At 36.5% G+C, this 22,160-nt stretch overlaps 1 pseudogene; it reads left to right on the top strand.

Annotated features, from left to right (window-relative positions):
* The first annotated feature begins 16,695 nt into the window (after window positions 1-16,695).
* LOC116868194 lies at window positions 16,696-18,532 on the top strand (annotated as a pseudogene).
* Window positions 18,533-22,160: the final 3,628 nt, after the last annotated feature.

Genomic DNA, 22,160 nt, shown 5'->3' with positions numbered 1-22,160 from the left:
TATTATTTTTCATCTAATTTATCCCTGTTGGTACATGGATCTAGTTTATTCTTGTAACTACAGCAGAATATTCAAATTCTATTTTCATTTTATTTCTTAAAGAATTTAATTATTTTAAATGAGTTCTTACTTAATAAGTTTTGACTGCTTCCCTATCTTCTTCCCTTCCTAGCCTTTGATCCCAACACATACACAGACACACACACACACTTATTCAGAGTTTTTACTTTAGGCTTCTCCAACCCCAAATTCTATTGGTAAATGTTCTGGAGTCCAGCTTCCCAGCTCTAAGTGTACAACAGGCTGAAATGAAGAGGGTGGCCAGGAAATAGCTGAACTTTTGTTAGGATCCCTTTTAGGTGCAATAATTACATGTAGCTCAGAAAATTTTTGCAACGGAGTATAAACAAATGAAAATTTGGGGGTTATGTTTGGAATGTCCTATTAGTTTTCCCAAAGGGTTAACAGTTAAAATGACACTTTAGCAACAAAAACTAACAGGGTGTATGAATCACTGACTTAACAGGGTGTTTCCATTAATAATGCTTTTCAGCTGTGCAATTTGGAAAGGAAAGTGAAAAGGAAGGTGGGGCTCATCAGCTCATACAGATAACTGAACTCTTTAATAAAGCTTTGCTGGTGGAATTGACATTGTTCTGGATGAAAAAATGCTACAGCTTCCCTGTCCCTAGTTCTCTTTGATTCAATTTCTGCATTTAATTAGTATTATATTCTCTTCCTTCACACAGATACACACACACACACACACACACACACACACACACACTGTATCTACAAGATCAAACCACAAACCTGAATATTCAAAATAATTTAACTGTATTTTTATGACTTTATTTGTTCTACATATTGTGACAAATCTGTTACTTCTACCTATTTATGTTTCAGTACTGAATGTCAATAAATTAAAATAATTATGTGCATGAGAAAAAAGCAGCTCAAGCTAATTTTCATCCCCTCCCCTAAAAATTATGATTTACTTTTTAATTACCCACAGGTTAATGATTATATTTAGAGAACTTCATATATCACAGTGATTTTATATTGTACAATTTATATGAGGAAAACTGTTCTATAGATGCTATAAAATAAAATAAACAACAACAAAAAGCAAAAATCAACCTTGTTCTTGGGGAGTTTACATTCTAATAAGTGAAATGACACCATCGGAAATGAAAGTAACATTGACTGTAAATATATTTTAATAGGGAAGAAGAAAGAATTCTATCAACTATACACATAAGAAATTGAGGTATCCTAAGACAGGATAGGAAAGGACACTCAGAATTCTAAAATTTTAGTCCCTTTCCTGGCTCTAACCTTACTGATTAGCAGCATACCTGACACATGGTAGTTGCCAATGAACATTTGTTGATTTACTGTACTGAATTGAGATATCACAGCTCCTCAAAGTCTTCTTTCCTCCCCCACAAAAGCGGACAAGAGATAACTCATAAAATTCTTGTGATGATGGTGGGAGTGCCTGGGTAGCTTAATCACTTAAACATCTGCCTTCAGCTCAGGTCACTATCCCAGGGTCCTGGGACTGAGCTCCATGTCAGGCTCCCTTGTCAACAGGGAGCCTGTTTCTCCCTCTCCCTCTGCCATTCCCCATTTGAACTCTCTCTCTCTCACTAGTAAATAAATAAAATCTTCAAATATTCTTGTGATGATCAAATAAAATATGTGAAAGTATATTATAGTAAGTTTTAAGGTACTAGAGATGTATTGCTCATTCTGTGCAGAATTTAAAAATATGAGTCTCAGAATTATTAAAGCTTGTGCAACACAATATTAAGGTGACTTTCCTGTCAGTAGCCTGTGGTGGAAATTTAAAAGAAGGAAACACATAGCTCATTGTTATCTTCCTCCTGGCTACAACCACTCCCCCATCCCACCTCCTCACCCTCCCCTAGTGGTTATGAGGTAACTGACCTTCCAAACTTGTAACTTCCTTTTCCATGGGTGAGTGGGACTTTTCTCTGCAGAATGTGAAGCAGAGACTACCTCCATGCTTATAATCTGACCTTAAATTGAAACCAATCAATATTTCCTCTATAGGCCCCAGCACAGTGACCTTAGAGAGGAAGATTTAATAAATGGATTTTGTAAAGCTGTGGAGTCATCTGTGATTTTAAATTCTCATTCTAGGCCAAACCTCTTGCAAAGAATAATGGAAGGTCTGAGTGTATATGACCTGCAATTTCCATGTTCTGTGGTAGCCTAAGAAAGAATGACCAGTCTGGAATAAAAGCACGGAACTATAACAACGGTGATCAAGAGGTAATGAGAAAACTGTTCTCATGGTTTAAAAATCTGAATCACACCTTCAGATAACATTTATTGTCCAAGAATAGGAACATTCTGAGCATTATGACACTGACCAAACTTTCTATACAAATCCTCAAAGTAGGCGTTGCACTACGACAGCATACCATGTATCAACTGCTAATCTTTTCGTGACATTCTGTTCTATAACATTTCAGTGATGGCATAAAAAAGAAGTATCACAAAACCTAAAAGGGAGGTGGTAAGGATTATCCAAAAAGAAAGAAGGAAGAAGGGAGGGAGGACAGGAGATATGAAGGAAGGAATGGAGATGGGATGATCCTTAGATAAAACAGTTTAAGAAAAGAAAGAAAGAGAAAGAAAAGAAAAGAGAAGAGAGGAGAAGTGAAGAGAAGAGAAGAGAAAGATAATATATGACATTCAATCCATCTTGGCATATTTGAGAGAGACGATTTTATTAGGATATTTTACTATTGACAGACTTTTCATTTAAATGTAAATTGTGTACATATTCGTAGTAACCCTCCACACATAAATCAACTTGCTTCCAGCTACATGCATTCTGCTCAGATATGCCAATAGAATGTTGGAATTTCAGAAAAATTAAAAATGCAGTAAGACTCCATGAACTATGTCATTCATTTATTATCAATCCAACTATTTAGAATTTTTCAATCTTTGGTTTAAATTTATTCTTCCTCATATATAACATGTACCTAATACATTTATCGTTATGACATTTTTCTCAGTGCTCAACCCAAAGTATTTATTCTGTCTCCTTGTATTCATCTCTCTCTCTTCTGTAGTATCTGTTTAAACTGCTATGTATGTTGTGGCATAAAACTAAGTAGCATAAGGAAGGAGTGATTATGAAGAAAGAATAGGGGTGATTTTAGAAATAGAAAAGTTCTTGGGTAGGTGGTTTTGAAACAGAGTACACTGGGTTTCTAATGATATAGAAGCTGTTTTTCTGAAAGTGCTTTCCTTCTTTTACCCATCACCTGGCCTACATTTTTCTGTATTCTTCCTGTCTCTACTCTCCTTTGCTTTCAGACGATCTTTTTTTCCTTTTTCTCTATTTTTCTGTCAACACTGGAGACTACTGCTTTAAGATTGTTTTCTCTCTTCTTTCTGACAGGATCTTTCATGGGAAGTCTATTTGTGGGTGAACCCCAGCTTCTTTAGCTGTAAGCAAAAGAATAAAGTCCCAGATTCTCACCACAAGCCACATCTAAAAGTGAATCACACTCAAGCAGATGTTGTTTCCCACAGGAACAATGTACTGTTTGAGGTGGTCATTCCTAACTAAAGAGTCAGCTTCAAGTGAATAGTAAACATGACCAACAATAGGTTTTAAAATGAAAATACAATAATTATCATCTATTGGAAAAGATCGCTAAGATCCAAGTCCCAAGAAATGGATTTTAGTGCATTAATTATATTGGTAGTTATAATATGGATCCCTACTATAAAGTGAGCATCCAGATAAAGACAAAAGCCTTCTTTAACTTAGTCTAAATCTGATATGCCAGTTACTTTAATTAAACAAATGGGGAGAAATTTCACAATTACTAATCCGGATAAACACACACACACATACATTCAGCTTCTTTAACAGTTTGAAATTACATACAAATTTAAAAGTATATAAAAAACTAGGTGCCAAGATCAGCCCTCCAAATTACCAACCATCTATCTTGCCTGGGACCAAAGGCATGCCCTTGGATGCCCTTGGGTGCCCTTGGGTGCAAACTTGAATCACTGTAACCATGAAAGTTCCCCAGGTTAAGCGGCAATTTGGTTACCCAACTCCCCAAGTACAGGGTGAGAATTTACCGTGGACCTGAAAGAAAGCAGTTTCCTTGCTGTCTGGTTTCAATGCTAAGAATTATTTATGCATTTACAGAAGTATAAAATTAGTGTAAGAAAACAGAGCTATTAGAATGAGAAAGAAGACATGAATTGAACTCTTAAGAGTGTTTGGCAGGATGGAGTAGGAACTTGTTAAGGGAAATTATGGAAATTGATATTTACTATGCACCCTCTTTTTAAAGAATGGCATTTAGCCTATAAATGTGTATGTTCAATCATCAAAAAATACAATCAATATGCAAAATTCTGTATTTGCATATAAAGAGATAGCCTCCTTATGTGGAAGATTAAAAGAAACCAATTTCCCTCATGCTGCTGTTTAGTCTAATGAGGGATTTCAACCTATTTCAACTGAGATTACTCTTTAGCATTCCATCCAAGGCAAAGTGCCCTAGCTGGCATGCATGATACACTGATTCTAAAGGGAAAACAAATGAATAGCATAATTGTATTTTCAAAACACTTTAAACAGCTTTGATGTCCGGAAAGTCACTTCACTTTTTGCCTACAAATAATGTCAATTTTCCTCTGATCTTAAAAAAAAAAAAAAAAAATTCAGGTTTAAGGCAAGATTCTCAAATCAGTATATTTTTCAGTTCAAAATTTTTGAAAAATAGAAGCCAAAATCTCATCCTATTACTACTATGCATTCAGCACAAAGTCTATTATAAATTCGTGTGGAGCTAAATGTAAAAGGGAAATTCTGAAGGATTTTTCTGGATGCATGTCACAAGTATCTGCCCTGAAAGTCTCCTGCAAGAGATGATATTAAATAAGCTCATTGCATTTCACAAGGATCTTCACACCAGTGTTTTCTCCCTGCCAGCCTATGAACCACACCTCTCAGACTTGGGGACAAAATTTAAGGAAAATCATCTTTCATTTCTCAAACGGTAGTTTTGCTTTTAGAGATGCAACATTGACTAGAGGAAAGTCATGTGGATTTGGGATCCTAAGATTTTCTTTTTCTGAATCTTAGCTTCACTAATATGCTTGAGATAAAGCAGGTCCTACGAGCCTCTGAGCCCACTTATACCCCCGTAACACTGTACAGTGTCACTTGATCCATCCACCTCAGAGGAACTTTGAAGCATCCACTATACTATGTAAGATAATAATTGGCAAACTTTGGTTTTGATCTTTGGGATAGTTCACATATCACCCAAATGCTGTCCTGATAGTGTTACATAACGAATGCCACCCCTTACAGTGTTCTCATTTCCTTTGTTCTAACTGAAGGATAACTACATCTAATAACAAGGATGACATCGTGTGAGCAATTCATGTATGTAGAGCTAAGGGGCAGACGACTCTCTCTTCCTAGTGAGGAGTCCAGCCACTGTTCCACAACAAAGAATGAGCTGCTGGAGACTTTCAACAGCACAGTCCTGGCTTTATTAAAGCAATTCCCACCAACAAAATCTTCCATCAGAGCAGATCCAGCTCTGCTGGCTGTAGCTCTGGGCTGGCTGCATTTGCAAGATCAACTCTTAGCACAGACTTGCTAACTACCGGGGTTTGGTCCCCAGAGGTGTCCATGCCTGCCCTGCCCTGACGGGTGACTCTGGCCAGCTCTCCAAAGCAGCTCCCTGTGTCTTGGCAAGTCCTAGCTCAGTGTTGCTATCTTGTACAATCTATTCAACAAATGCTGATCAAATTCCTGCAATTTGCCCAATACTGTATTTGATGTTAGGGATAAACAGGGGAAACATAATATGACTGCCCTTGAGACATTTATAAGCTACTAATAGCCCCAGGCCCATAAATGGAAGAATGTGGTTAAATGTTCTGCAGTGGTCCAACCAGCAGTCGGGGGAGCATCAGAAGACAGATTCCTACAGAACTAAACTTTATTGGTTGATTCAGACCTTGGTCCACCGTGAGCATTCCATGCTCAGTTCTTTCAAGGAAACAGATGAAGACTTCTAAGCCTGGGATCCACAAATAGAGTCTCTGGTATCAAGAGCATTCTAAGAAAATTTTGTGTATGTGCATTCTTTCATTTCAGAGATAATCTCAATTATGTAAACCAAAGTCAACAAACTTTTTTTGTAAAAGACAAGATGGTAAATATTTCAGGCTTTGTGGACCATACAGTCTCTATCACAGCTACTTGACTCCACCATTATAGCAGGAAAGCAACTGTGGGCAATAACAAAAAAAAAAAATTTAGGCATGACTAAGTTACAATAAAACTTTATTTAAAAAATAGATGTGGGGGCTTGCAGATTAGGCCAGCAGGCCAGAGTTTGATGACCTCTGATTTAAGTGAACATTTTATAACATAATACTATTACTATGTGATTTCATTGGTGTTTAGAGTGTGTTTAGGAAAGGGTTAGAGCCAAAAAGCATCAAGATACAATATATAAATATGAACATTTTATAAGTCATTCAGCGAGAATACCCTCTTTCTCTCTCTCTCTCTCTAAAAAAAGAAAAGAATAATGGGGTACCTGAGTGGCTCAGTCAGTTAAGGTCTGACTCTTCATTTTTGCTTGATTCTCTCTCTCCCTCTGCCCCTCCCAGCTGTTCTCTCATTTTCTTCTCTCTCATTCTCTCTCTCTTAAAAAAAAAGGGGGGGGGGGGAACAGGGGGCACCTGGGTAGCTCAGTTGGTAAAGTGTCTGCCTTCGGCCCAGGTCATGATCCTACAGTCCCAGGATGGAGCCCTGCATCAGGCTCCCTGCTCAGTGAGGACTGTGCTGTACCCTTTCCCTCTGCCCCTCACCCCACTTGTTCTCTCTCTCTCTCTCTCTCTCTCTCTCTAGCTGTCTATTAATAAATAGATAAAATCTTTTTAAAAAGTTATTTTTAGGGCACCTGGGTGGCTCAGTTGGTTAAGCAACTGCCTTCAGCTCAGGTCACGATCCTGGAGTCCCAGATGGAGTCCCACATCAGGCTCCCAGCTCAGCGGGGAGTCTGCTTCTTCCTCTGACCCTCCCCCTTCTCCTGCTCTCTCTCTCTCTCATTCTCTCTCTCTCAAATAAGTAAATAAAAACTTTAAAAAAAAAACACTTTTTTTTTTAACATAAATACAATTTTAAAACTTTTTTAAAAAAAGAGAAAGGCTTCCTATCCCAATGGCATAGGGAGTTCATTGCATGGAACACGGCCTTGTAGACATGCCAAACTAAAAGGCTTCTGTGCTTTGGGAGAGCAGTTCCATATTCATATTGCCTTGTGAAGATATCACCATCCATGGCAACTTTCAATAGTTTGCCATCAGAAAATATATAAATGCAATGAAAGGGGCTTTTCTGTTTACCAGTATTTTTGTTGGTTGTTGTTGTTTTAGCATCATTTGGGAGAACATATGTTAATATTGATTTTCCCAACAAAACAGTTGATTGATAGTTAAAAAAAGTTTACTGTCACTCATCATCATCATCAAAGTAATTAAAAAAAAAGAGGGTTTCATTACATAGACATGGTTGATTAATCATTGGCCACATGACTGAACTCATTTTCTAACCTCCCTTTCCCCCACTGCTGCTGGGCTGGATTAAAGTTCCAAATTTCTAATCAGGTGGTTGTTCTTTCCAGTAAGCAATGTGTTCCTAAAGCTTTCTAGGACCCCACTTTGACTCACCTCAGTAGCACAATGAAGACACTCCTGTCACTTAGGAAACTCCAAGGGTCTTTGAAGCTCCCTGCCAGGAACTGAGAACAAAGACGATACACATTGTTTATTATACCACAAAACTTGCAAGAAATGTAAAGAAAGCCAGTGGAAAGAGAGCATAGTAAGCAAGGGAGAATGGTGTAAAATGGTAGCGGCCAAACTTTGCTACACGCTAGAATAATGTGGGTATCTTTAAAAAATAATGTCTGCTACCCTCAGACAGTCTAATGTAAAGTGAAAAAAAAAAAAAAAACAGGGCATCAGGATTTCTTAAAGCACATCATGTAAATCTAATGTACAAAATGTTTGGAAACCACTGATATTAATTAAGGTTGAAAGACAAGAACTTAATCAGACAAAACCCTTAAGGGCAGGTAAGTACTTTAAATTTTCTTCTAAGTCCAACGGGAAGCTGCTGGAAGAATTTTGTGTATGTGCGTTCTTTCATTTCAGAGATAATCTCAATCATGTAAACCAAAGTCTTAAGAAGGGAGTAATAAAACTATTTTTATAATAGCTATATGATACACCATGAAATATAGTGAAATAGAAGTATGGGAGAATGAAGACCAATTAAAAGAGATTCTAATGCTAGAGTAGGCAGTCAGGTTCTAACAGGAAACCTGGAGGTCAGGAAGAAGGAAGTCATGACCAAATAGGCAAGGTCTGAGGTCTGTCCCAGCAGCACTCCACAAGAAGCACAATCAAACCAGACAGGCCCAAGACGGCGGGTGCCATGACAGGAAACTCCTGACTGAATTAGGAAGAAAAAGGGAAAACCCCTGCTTATTGCTCCAAGTAGTGAGTATTCCCCCTGCTAGTTAAGAACTGCAGATAAAAGATAGAAACCCAAACCTCAGAGATACCTCCCTCTCTCTCTCTCCCTCTCTCTGTCTCTTTTTCTTTCTTTTGCTAGCCTCCATCATATCTTGAGTGTATTTTTTGCTTTAATAAACTTTCCCACTTGTGTTACTCTTCCACTGTGTTGTGCATCTGTCCTGAATTCCTTCTCAAGACAACCAAGAATGTTCAGCAATTCTTTTGGGTTAGGCTGGGTCAAGGTGCCAGGACCTGGGGTCACCCCATTCATTCACCCAGTGACTCTATGAGGACAAATCAGAAGACTTGATTTATATTCTTTTTTTAAGATTTTATTTGTTTGACAGAGAGAGATCACGAGTAGGCAGAGAGGCAGGCAGAGGGCAGGAGGGGGAAGCAAGCTCCCCACTGAGCAGAGAGCCCAATGAGGTACTCGATCCCAGGACCCTGAGATCATGACTTGAGCTGAAGGCAGAGGCTTAACCCACTGAGCCACCCAAGTGCCCAAGACTTGATTTATATTTCTTGAAGCCTGGGTGATACAAGACTGGTGTCTGCACCAGGCCGGAGGAATTTAAAAGCCTAGAAGTGGGTAAGGTGGACAGTGGTAACTGAGAAGATGGCTTCATTGAGGGAACATTTTCTATCGACAAGTTCAATGTGTGTGTTTTTCCTTTGAACTGGGAAGACGTGACCTTATGTCTAAAAGTGATTTTGTCCAGGAAGTGTGATAGAGACCCAGACACAGGTGGAAACAAGGAGTTTTAAATAGTCAGTGAGAAAATGTCAAAGAACTACCAATGAGCAATCTGCAGTAACGGGAGAACCTCCAAAGAACCCATGCAGCCCACAGAAGAAGAATCCATTGTAAAACACTAACCAAGCCAGAAAGTGTTACACCAGCTCACAACAGTACCAGAAAAGAAACACCTTTACTGTCCCTTACTTTCCCTTCTCTTCTCCATTCCATTTGGGGGGAACAATGTCATCTTTGCTTTGATGTATGGGGTAGAGAAGCAGGGACAGACATACGAGGCAATAAAAAAGAAAAGAATTCTACATTTCCTATTCCCAGCAGGTGAGAGCTAAGAAGAGAGGTAGGGCACCCAGCACTAGAACTCACCAACATCCCTCTATTTCCTTTTTCAGGAAAATGAAGACACATTTTCCAGCCCCTTTCAATTACACGGGGCCTGTGACTATGTATAACTGAAATTGGACTGAAAATGCCATGTGTCACTTTCAAACTGTAACAATAAGAACCCTCTGTGTGACTCTGTTATTCCTTCTTTCCCAGCAGCAAGGAGGTCCCTTGTCAACATGGCACCACCCCAAGAGAGACAGCTTTGATTACTGAGTTATTACTGAGGAGTTACTGCTTTGGTACTAGAAAGACTTAGGATAAACAAAGAAAAAACAAACAAAAATCCAGAACTTGTGTTGGGTCTGTCTGTTACCACAGCACAACTTGATCTGTCCTAATTAATGCAAGGATAGAAGATTTAACCTAGAACAAAATTTGGAGTCTGTATTACTACTTGGAACTGAACATACTAATTATTGATCTAAAAACTGTTTTCAGGGTCAAAGAGCCTACAAGGCTTTTATTGTCTAAGAGCTTCTTTGAGATTTCAGCCAAGGGCAGAGAGAAACACAGCCACATGGACATTTGCAAGGTTTTGGGGAGGAAAAATTACATTGCTTTATTGTTTCAGCCTCAAAACTTATATTTCTATTGTGCTGATTATGGAAGGTTTCTGGAAATTCTCACTAACCTAGGTCAACCTATTTAAGAGATTACTTCATGTAACAAGGAAAATAATGGTATATAGATTTTTAAAAACTTCCTCTGAGCTTCCTCTGAGTTTCAGGTATAGGTAGGGTTAAGTCGCAAAGGAATGGAAAGGACTGCCATCCCCCAGGAGTTACGATTTTATGTTTCTGGAAGATTTTTATAACTTGAATAGACTGTCATGCCATCAACTACTTGAAAAGACAGTCTTCATTGCCTTAGATTACTGTTGGTTATCTCTGCCACAGCAGTGGGGATGGAGAGCCATCCCTGCCTCAGAAATACAACTATGCTGTTTAAATATCCATAGGCATTGTTTGACTAGTGTAGATTGCAAAAACAGCCACATTGCTCTGCTTTTTTTCTCTGTACTGCCAAGACTCTGGTCTATTCTTTTTTTTTTTTTTTTTTTTTTTTTTTGACAGAGAGAGATCACAAGGAGAGAGAAAGAGAGAGAGAGAGGAGGAAGCAGGCTCCCTGCCTAGCAGAGAGCCCGATGCGGGACTCGATCCCAGGACCCTGAGATCATGACCTGAGCTGAAGGCAGAGGCTTAACCCACTGAGCCACCCAGGCAGCCCTGGTCTTGTCTTTTGACTTGATTTAACCAACAGACTGAGTTGAAGGAAGGAACACAGTTCAAGTTCTGAGCTTGGGACTGATCTGGTGTCTTGCAGCCCTGCAGTTGTCATCAGTCAGTCCAGGCTAGTGTGACAGAGGGGGAGAGATAGGCAGCCCAGTCACTTTTGTTGTCCCAGCTGATGACTAGCCACCCTCCAGAGAGAGATCTGCCCAGCAGACATTCGGGTGGCTGCTAACATATGGGGGATCCCAGCTTAGACTGGAAGAACTAGAAGAATAGAACTCCCAGCTGTGATCACGCTGACCCACAAGATTGAGAACAAAATGAAGGGATGTTTTAATTCATTAACTTTTGGATGATTCTTTAAATGGCAAAAGCTGGTTGAAAAAACAAGGATGAGATAAATACTGTTCATAAGAAACTCTGCTAATTGTTTACGAATGGTAGCAGAAAGGAAAGGCTATTATTATGGAACAAATAAATACCAAGTGTCACAAATGTTACATTTAGGGAGAGAGGGTTAGATTTTATAGCTACTCATTTTTAGGTCTTGTATTAGTAATTTGGGCTGTCTTAACAAAATTCCATAGACTGGGTGGCTTCAACAGAATTTTATTTTCTCATAGTTCTGAAGGCTGGGAAGTCCAAAGTCAAGGTTCTAGCTGATTAGTTCCTGGTAAGAACTTTTCCTAGCTTGCAGAAGATTGCCTTTTCTTTGTGTCCTTACATGACAGTGTCTCCCCTTCTTAGAAGGTCATGAGCTCTATAGGATGAGGGTCCCACCCTCATGACCTAATTCAACTTTTATCACCTCTTCACTGGCTGTGTCTCCAGATACAGTCGCATCGGGGATATGGCTTCAGTGTGTGAATTTGAGGGAAACAAGAAACATTCAGTACATAACAACTCGAAAAACACTGTTATTGTTGACATTCCTAGAGTAAAAAACCACTTCGTTACTATAGGATCGAAAGTCATTAGACCTTCCCCCCCTTCCCCACTAAATGATTTTCCATAACACACATTTTCTTAGGAATGCAACTTTTACATTATTAAACTGAACAGATTATACAAATAAGTGTCTCTAAAATTTTTGCTATACAATCCAACATTTTATGAAATGAAAGGATTACATTGGAGGAAATAACTTGAGCATTAGCAGCTTTTTGGAAGTCAAGGTAGCCTTTAAAACAAATCACATTTGATGAAGCAAAATAGAAAAATAATTCTCAAAGGCGCACATACACATTCTGGCAGTTTAATTATCTCCTGTTCTTCTCGCACATTTTTATTTTTATATTTAGAAATAAATGGTCAACTTGTAATATTATTTGAATAACAAAATAGAAACAGTTACATTAAGTAAATGGCAAAGAATGTTTAAAGTCTATTAGGTATTCCTATACTGAAAGTTTACTATAATGCATATAAAAGGCCTTTATGCAAATTTTCTATTTCTCATTGTGCAATGCTGAGCAAATATTGTTGCTTGCTGCTATGTCGTTTTACACTTGAAGTGTTTATATTTTCTTAATAAAAGAATGGTTAAGTATATAGCATAATATTTACATATTAAAATATCAAAGAATGACATACTCAGTTCTATGAATATTATTAGTGGACTACTATTATGTGTTTTCATATTTTATACTCCAACTGAAGTCAATGGATATAGATCATTTGCTACCTGACATCATGAAGATATTTTCCTGTGTTGATAATTTTGTCTTTTGCATTTAGGTCTTTAATCAACCCAGACTTGATTTTATGTGTGCATAAAGTAGCATTTTGATTTGTTGTTCATATGGATACATTTGATCTGAACAGTATTTATGGAAGACATTGCTCATCCTCCGTTAATCTTCCATGCCATCTCGGTCACATATATGTCTGTATACCTATACATCTGCTTTTAGGCTGTCCATTTTATTTCATTAGTCTATCTCTGCACCTATACCACATTACCTTAATTATTATAGATCCGTAATAAATCTTAATATCTAATAAAGCAAGTCTTAGTTTTGATTCTTCTATTTCAAGACTGTCTTGATTTATGTACCCTCTTGAATTTACATATAAATTTTAGAATCAGGTTATTAATTTCTATGGAAAGAAAATGCTGTGATTTTGACTAGACTCTTTTAGAGGTAAAATCAATTAATATAATTTATTTTTTAATTCATTTAGGTATTGTTTAATATCTTTCAATAAATTTTAAAATATCTCTCAAAGTTCTTGAACATATTCTGTCAGATATGTTTTTATGTAACTTGTATGTTTGGTGTTATAAATGTTATCTTCAAACCTTTTTGTTTGTATTCTTACTATTTATTAATGTTATTTGAGAACACTATTTTACTACGCAGATTTTTATTTGGCAACTTTTTCTTACTCTTCTACTAATTTGAATGATTATTTGCAAGTGTTTTCGTTATTCCTTATCCACAGTTACATGATTTGAAAATTAGTTTTTATTTCTTTATTCTTTCCAATCTTTACACACTTACTTCTTTTTCTTGTCATACTGCACTAGTTAGAAAAACTGGTAAAAAATTAAATAATAGAAGTAGTGCTTGGAATCTAGGTCTTCTTCCTGAATTCAGAAGCAAAGCTTCTCGATGTGTTGTTCTAACTGTATATAAAGTTCACTGTTGATTTTCAGTCACATTAAGGAAGTTCCCTTCTGTTTCTAATTTGTCAAGAACATCAACATCAATGCACATTGTATTTTAATAAATGCTGTGTGGGCAATTGTTGGGGTATTTTATGATCTTTAATTTTACAATATGATAAATTATATTAACGTTTCCATATTAATACTTTATCTTCCAGAAGTAAAAGCAACTTTGTCACATGGATTATACCATTTATACTTTTTGTATGTTCCAAATTCTTTTTGCTAGCATATTACTTACGATTTTTGCATCATGTTTCTTAAATAAATTTTGCTCATGTTTTTCTTTCTTTACTATCTTTGTTGCATTTTGGCCTTAAAATTACACTAGCTTCATAAATAAGCTTTTACTGTCCTAAAAAAGTATGAGGAAGTTTGCAAAAATTTACTTGAACACTGGTTTAAACTTGTTGATAGAGATTCTCTGCTTGGAATTTTCTTAGTGTAAAGATTTTTGACTACTGATACACTCTTCTAGTAAGTATAGGACCACTCAGACCTTCCAATTCTTCTTTGGGTAAATTTGTGTATATATATATATATATATATATATATATATATATATTTATTTATTTTCTTGAAATTTGTCAGTGTAGTTGAAACTTTTAATTTATAGCTTTATAAATTTATTTTATAGTTGAAAATTTTAATTTATAGCATGAGGTTTTCATAAAACTTTCATAAATATTAAAAATCCCAGAAATATCCAAATGAATTATAACTTATGTCCACTCAAAAATCTGCACCTGACTGTTTATAACAGTTTTATTCATAATTGCTAAAACCTGGAAGCAAGTAAGATGTCCTTCGATAGGGGAATGGATAAGGAAGCTCTGGTATATCCATACAATGGAATATTTCTCACCAATAAAAATATGGAGCAATCAAGCCATGAGAAGACATCGAGAAAACTTAAATGCATATTGGTAAGTGAAAGAATTCAATCTGAGAAGGCTACATACCATGTAATTCCCACTATAGAACATTCTGGAACAGAGGAAACTATGAAGGTTATAAAAAAATCAGTGGTTGCCAGAAGTTGGAAGAGGAGGAGGGAGGGATGAGTAGACAGGGCACAGGGAATTTTTGGAGCAGTGAAATTATTCTGTATGATACTGTAATGTGTACACATAATACACTTATACATTTGTCAAAACCCATAGAATACACAGCACAAAGAGTGAACTCTAATATAAATTATGAACTTCAGTTAATAATAATGCATCAATATGGGCTCATCAGTTGTAACAAATGTTCACACTAATGTAAGATTTAATAGTAAGGAAAACTACACTCAGGGGAGAGAATGAGTATATGGGAATTCTCCATATTTTCTGTAAACTAAAACTGCTAAAAAATAGTCTATTAAATTAAAAAATAAATAAGTGTTGTATTAACTTACTTGTCATATGATGTTTCCTAGTTCCTTTTATAATTGCATCAACCTTTAACCATGTTTTTCCATTACTATATTACATTTTTATAATGATGGAATCCACAGCTGTCTAAATCCTGGACCTAGTTTCTTCTTTCACAAACTCTTTATGTACCATTAAAACACTACATTTTTCCTAATTGACTTATTTTACAAGTTATTACTTTGAGAAACAGTTTTAAGGAATGCTCTCATTAATGTTGGTTTCCTTTCTGAATAGCCTTTTTTTTTAAAATTAGAGTTTTATTATTGTTGGCAAATTGTGATTTTTTTCAAGATCAATAACATTTGCTCAACACCAGCTGCATCAACTCAGGTAATTCTTACCTTACCTCAGTGTACACTTGCCTAAAATGGTCAATTTAATAAATTTATTTATTTATATTAACACTGTGGTCACATAAATCCAACAGAGTAGATATTCTACAACTTTAGACAAGTTCCATAACCCTGACTTATTGGTATTTTCCCCATGATCATGGAAAACAGAAAAGAACCAACTTAGACAATTTAAAAAAGGTGTATGTCTCAGGATGCACTGACTGTCCTGTGTTCTCTTTCGTTTTGAATGCAACTCACCTGCCCAAAGAGGAAAGCTTATTTATATAGCCTTGTGGTTGCTCAAGAGAATCTGGTTGTGTTTTACTTGAGATGTTAGGTTAATATGCTTTTCTTAAACTTCATAACTCAATCCACCTTTTTTATTTGGAGCAGAATTTTTTCCCTTGAATTACAAATGATCTAGGTCAATTCTTTTGCATTGACTTAAGCAAAAAGTTGGAAATATCAGGCTGACTTTATCATATTCTCTGTAACTAAGCAAAGAATTTGTTTTCTAATATTAGTCGTTTTTTTCCTCCTAGTATTTGATTAGTATTTTTTCTTTTGCTTATTCAATTTGTGGGTACTATAGGCATGAAAAGCATAGGGAAAAAAACTCTTACTGCATAAATTTTGAGGTTTAGTTTAGAATTGCACACTCTTTAATTTAGGATAAACTTGAAACTAATTAAATTATTTCTACTTCAAATTCCAAAATATCAAGAGCTATAATACTAACGGGAAGAAATGATGAAAATAGTCTTTTCTTCTTTTTCTGGGAATGTGCCCCTGTTTTGGAATTCATTGGACTTTTTTCACTCATAGATCTTGGACACAAAATTTCTACTATTTAGATATTTGCTAATAAATTCATTGTCAAAGTCTGGAGCAGGCATTTTTTTAACTTTCTCAAAAAAAAAAAACCCTCATAATTCTATATTTACTTTTTTAAAATGTCCTCTGGAATTCAAGAAAATTCTATAAACAAAAAAAAATCTAAAAATCAGATGTCTACACTAGGTCAGTTGCTTAGAAAACAGTTGTAGTATTACCATGATTGAACCTGTCCTGTCTAAAAGAAGGAGAACCCAGACCAAGTAGTTTAATAGTACTGATCACTAGTTACAATGGAAGAGGAAGACCTACAAGACAATCAGAGAATGGTGAGGACACCCAGGGTTTCACATCAATACCCAGAAATTAGTGTCAGTCAAAAGTTATTCTAGAGTTGGGGAGACAAAGGAGGCAATGATGCTGCAAAAGCTTGAGCATGCAGAATGGACAGACAGGAGCTGGAATCGTAGAGGAACAGCCACTGGTGGAAGCAAGGCCAGTTGGCAACTGGGATCATGGCAAGGTTTGGCTCAATAAAAATTGTGGCCACAGAGAGAAGTTCTGCTAGAAAGAGAAGGAATTATGGGGACTTGGTCTATACTAAAAATGTAGCCCAAAGCCAAGAAAGAAGGCAACAAAGGAACCTGGTTTCTCTCCATTGTCCTCCATTTTTTTTTTAAATTTTGTCTCCCATTAGCTGTATCTATCCAGAAAACAATTGGCAAAGGAGGGTGTGGAAAATCAAGTTTATGAGAATCAGGACCCTGAGACTCTGAACAGAAGAGTAAAAAAATTAATTTTTCTCGGAGTGAAGAAGTCATGATTTGGGGAAATTTGGCAGAAAATCTAGAAATAAGGACTAGGAAAAAAGTAAGAAATATAGGGTTGGAAAATTATATAATGACTATCAGTAACATTATAACAGATGGAAATATTTTCATGATTAGTGTTTATATTAAGTTTTATGGCAAAGAACAAAAGTCTCAGATATGTTTTTAAAAATATCCATGAGTGCTTGAATCAGTAGGAAATCTTACTTCATAAAGTTCTTGACAAATATCTTCTAACACTTATTGAACGTAGATGATGGGCCATTCACAGGGCTATCCATGCTCTTTCTTATTTAATCCTCATAAAAACTCTAGGAAGTAGATACAATTGTCATTTTACAGATGAAGGGAGGACTCATTCTGTGAAGTCACACTGGTAGTAAGTGGGAGAATACCTATTCAAAGCCTTGTTTCCTGATCTATAAGCTCTGTCCAGATTACCATGTAATTCTGTCCCAGTCAGTGCTGGTCTGATGAGGCTTCATTATGTGTTATTCATAATCACCTTTCTGAGCAGATGGCTCTCTCCCACTTCCACAAAGCTGGCTCACAATAAGGATGGTTAAAATTAAATAGATGATTATAACCAACCCACACACAAAAGATAAAATCATTCCTGCTTACGTGACCAATGATCTTCTAAAGGCTATATGTACATTTTTATCTCCTTAATCATCTGTAAATACTCTGTTATTCTAGAAGATGGCTAAGGGGGCAGGTAGATTGAAACAGAAAAGGAAAGCATTCTTCTACAGGCAGAGTCATCTCTTCATCCAAAGCAGCCTCCCAACTTCCTCAGCCTCCAGAACCTTGCTGGGTTTGCCTTGCCAGTCCAGAAATGGAAAAGCATTTGGTGGTCAGCATTTACACACATTGCTACCTTTCCCTGGTAAAAGGAGGCTTATCTGATGACCATGGCCACATCCTGCACATTGGACACTACCAGTCAATGATGGAGCTTTCAGCAAGATGTAGAAGAGATGAAGAAAAATAAAACTCCAGTGACAGTTTTGCAAAAGTCAAGGGAAATGGAATGTTCTATTTTAGAGATATTATAAGATCCGTCACCTCCAGCTACAGGTCATTTTTGTGCCACCCAGCCATTGCTCTGTTGATGACATTAAAGACGCCTTAGTTACCCAGGCACAGGAACAACAAATAGAGCTAGCTGTTGGAAATCCAGAGCGCTCTGGCATCAAGCCCATTGCACAGCCAGGAGCAATGTATTTTTATGTTGAAATTGACAGAGGAAAGAAACTTTCCTACAAAATTTTTTTTAAAAATTCCCTTGAAGTTAAAAAAGGGGGTCCTGGCCAGTGAAGCCATTCTTAATATTCCCGACTGTCTGACTGGTGGCAGTGCCACATGAGCAAGGAAGAGACAATGCTGGCTCACTGCTTCTGGAGGAACTTTGAGCTCTTTGACTTCATTCTTGATGACTGAGCAAAGAGAAAGGTGCTTTGTAAACTTCACAGGAAGTAGTAGCAACCTGTTCATAAAGAAATTAGTCTCTCAGGGACTCCTGTGGAAACCACCTGCAGCAAAGAGGCCCAATATTGAAATGTTTTCTGGAAAAAATCACCTTCTAGGATGAACATCTTATGTTAAAAGCATGTCCGTCATCCAGCTCCAAGTACAGATTGTGTTTACCTACATTTTCAAAAAAGCATTTAAATTATCAAATAAAATCCAAAAGTTTTTCCATGAAAAAAAATTGAATCATGGGTAGGGCCAACAGAAATTCTGCTTTTTTTGCTTTAACCCAAATTAGATAAGTACTTGGTTCATTGAGTATTTATTTATTTATTATTTATTATTTATTATTAATTAACTGTTTAGTGTGTGTGTGTGTGTGTGTTGTAGGGAAAGGTACAACACGCTATTACAAAACTCCTTCTCAAAACTGCATAAGCCAATGTCATTCCAGAACCTTATTTTTAACAGGTATCAGTACTCAAAATAATAATATATATCAGTATATATGCTATATATTAATCAAATTTAAACCTTATATAGTCCTTTATAATGCTAGCCATTTCTTAGAGAAATACACCTCAAAAAAAAAAAAAAGAAGAAAAGGTAAAGAGAGGAGCATCCATTCGGCATCAAGAAAATACATTAGGGCCAGCATGATATTAGGTAAAGGGCATTTGTCAAGGATTCAGGTGTCCCAACTCTGCTTCTGCTTTACTCTGTAACCTTGGACATGTTACTTAGCCTCCTTTCTTTGCAGTTATTTCTCCATAGAAGGAGGCAACGACTTCCTGCTTTTCACCCTCAAACACATGTGAGGTAGGAAAATGTAAAATGAGATGACTGATGTAAATATACTTTGCAAACTAAAATGATATACAAATTCAAGTTGTAAAAATTCTCCAGAGTTTTTCTATGCTGGTCTAGATACACACTCATGTACTAAAAATATTTCATACACAGACAGAAACACACACACACACAGAGGCCTGAGAAACAAGTGCCATGCCATGTATGTGATGCACACTTACATGTTGGAATATATGAATCATGAGCAGCGTTGGAGGGGGAGGGAAACAAGACCCATAAGTTGGATGGACTGCAGCAATTGCCTTGGCTCCTATCTTACTGTCATGGCTCTTCCTGTGTTGTTAAACAAACAGCAGAGGAAGGAGAATAGCATGCCATTCATTCACTGCTAGGAAAGGCATATATGGTAGAAAATCAAATTAAATTATCAAACTATATGGTGGTTCCCTAAAGATTTTTCTTACTGAGATGGAGGGGAAAACCTCACCATTACATTTCAATTGAGAAGAATCTGGGATAGTACTTCCTCACATAAATCACAAAAAGAACTTCATCATGATTGATTTCTAGAAAAATAATAAGAAATGTGAAAATTATCATAAAGAACAGAACTGAGCTCACTATTATTTTAAATAACAGTTCCCTATACAAGATAACTGTACTACTGAAAATTAGAGAAATATGAAATATGAAATTTTCGACTTGGAGGATTTAATTCCAGCTAATTTATTTTCCTTTTGATCGGAAGAAAAGAAGTGCCATGCCCTGTGGTTGAATTATTGGATTATCCTTGCTACAGCTATTGACAAACAACTTCATCATTACTAATTTTGCTTGTTTTTTTCCATTGTAGTTAAACTTATTTTTAAATTTTAATTCCAGTATATTAACATACAGTGTTATACCAGTTTCACCTGAAATAGTGATTCAGCAGTTCTATACATTACTCAGTGCTCAACATGGTAAGTGTGCTCTTAATCCCCATCACCTATTTAACCCATCCCCCAGCCACCTCCTCTGGTAAGCACTAGTCTGTTTGTTCTCTATAGTGAAGAGTTTGGTTTTTTGTCTCTTTTTTCCTTGTTTGCTTCTTTTGTTTCTTAAATTCCATGTATGAGTGAAATCATAAGATCTTTGTCTTTCCCTAACCGACTTAGTTCACTTGGCATAATGCTCTCTGGCTCCATCCATGTCATTGCAAGTGACAAGATTTCGTTCTATTTTATGCCTGAGTAATACTCCATTGTATATACAAACCACCTCTTCATTATCCTCTCATATATTTATGGACACTTGGATAGCTTCCATAATCTGGCTGTCATAAATAATGCTGCAATAAACATAGAACTGCATATCTTTTTGAATTAATGCTTCATATTCTTTGGGTAAATACCCAGTAGTGGTATATATCATATGGTAATTCTATTTTTAACTTTTGAGGAACCTCCATACTGTCTTCCACAGTGGCCACACTAGTTTGCATTCAACAGTGCACAAGAGTTTATTTTTCTCCACATCTTCACCAACACTTGTTGTTTCTTGTGTCTTTGATTTTAGCCATTCTGACAGGTTTGAGGCAATATCTCACTGTAGTTTTGATTTGCATTTCCCTGAAGATTAGTGATTTTGAGGATCTTTACATGTACCAGTTGGCCATCTGGATGCCTTTTTTGGATAATTTTGCTTTTTTATAGTTTTCTTTTTAGACATGTCAAAGATCAGTCTTTCTGATTGTCTTTATTTTGGAGCTACTTTAAGGAAAATTTCAATCTACTCATTTCTGTGTTGGTCTTAATTTTCTTCTTGATCTCCTAAAGGTTGTTAGTTATTCTTTTTCCTAAATTCTGAAATAAAATATGTCACACACTAAGTAAAGGGCATAGTATCAGAAAAAAACTGTGTGTGAATAGACTTAACACCTTGGACTTCAGAACGTTTTTGGTACATAGTAGAGAAACATAGTTAAATAGATTTATCTACATGAAATGATAGCTACTGATTTGGAAATGCTGATTATCATATTTTATTCTGGTATATGTCCTGAAGTGGCAGAGGCTTGCATTTGTCTTGTGTAATCAACCTGAATTTATATTATGAATAAAAACTGACAAACCTTGGTGCAGAATAACATGATTTATTTAGTACTGATACCAGGTCTCTAGATGGCATAGCCGAATAGGTCTAAGGGCTGGCAGTAGGCCTTGAAGAAAGATAAGACCATCTTTTAGTTTCAGAGGACCAGAATGTCTGGGATGAAGCACAAGTGAGCCATTGTTCTTCTAAATATAGCACTGTCCTCTATCTAATTCATAGGGAAAGAAATCCTCACCGATAATCTAATAATTTGTCCATTTTTATTGTAGGTATTATTGTGGGTTTTCATCTTTTTCTATATTTTCATAGACATATATGTTGCCAGAATATGATTAAAGTAGACACTCAAACCCAAATGGAGAAGAGAGAGAAGAATATTCTTAAAGAATGCAAAATTCTAGTTATTGAGATATGGAAGGAAAGGCCCAGAGGGAGGTTGGTGGAGTCCTGCTGTTGGGAGGAACAGCTGCTCCTCAGAGACAAGTCCCTCCTTGAGTTCCATGTTTGGGCACCACAGACTCCGCCATGCGCTCAGATGAATGGCATGATAACAGAGTTAACTGAAGCATACCCTCAAGTTTTGATTGTGGAATTGGAAGTTGAGCTTCTTCCTTAACATAGAGGCTGCTTTCAGGCAACGGGTTTGAGCAATGGAAGACAGAAAGGACCCACAGCAGCCCCCTGGCTGACAACA

Source organism: Lontra canadensis, unplaced genomic scaffold (assembly GCF_010015895.1).
Source record: "Lontra canadensis isolate GAN:19392208 unplaced genomic scaffold, GSC_riverotter_1.0 scaffold14, whole genome shotgun sequence".
In the NCBI taxonomy this organism is placed as follows: domain Eukaryota; kingdom Metazoa; phylum Chordata; class Mammalia; order Carnivora; family Mustelidae; genus Lontra; species Lontra canadensis.
Note: the sequence above shows the minus strand (reverse complement) of the source record. Positions and strands in the feature narration are given on the sequence as shown.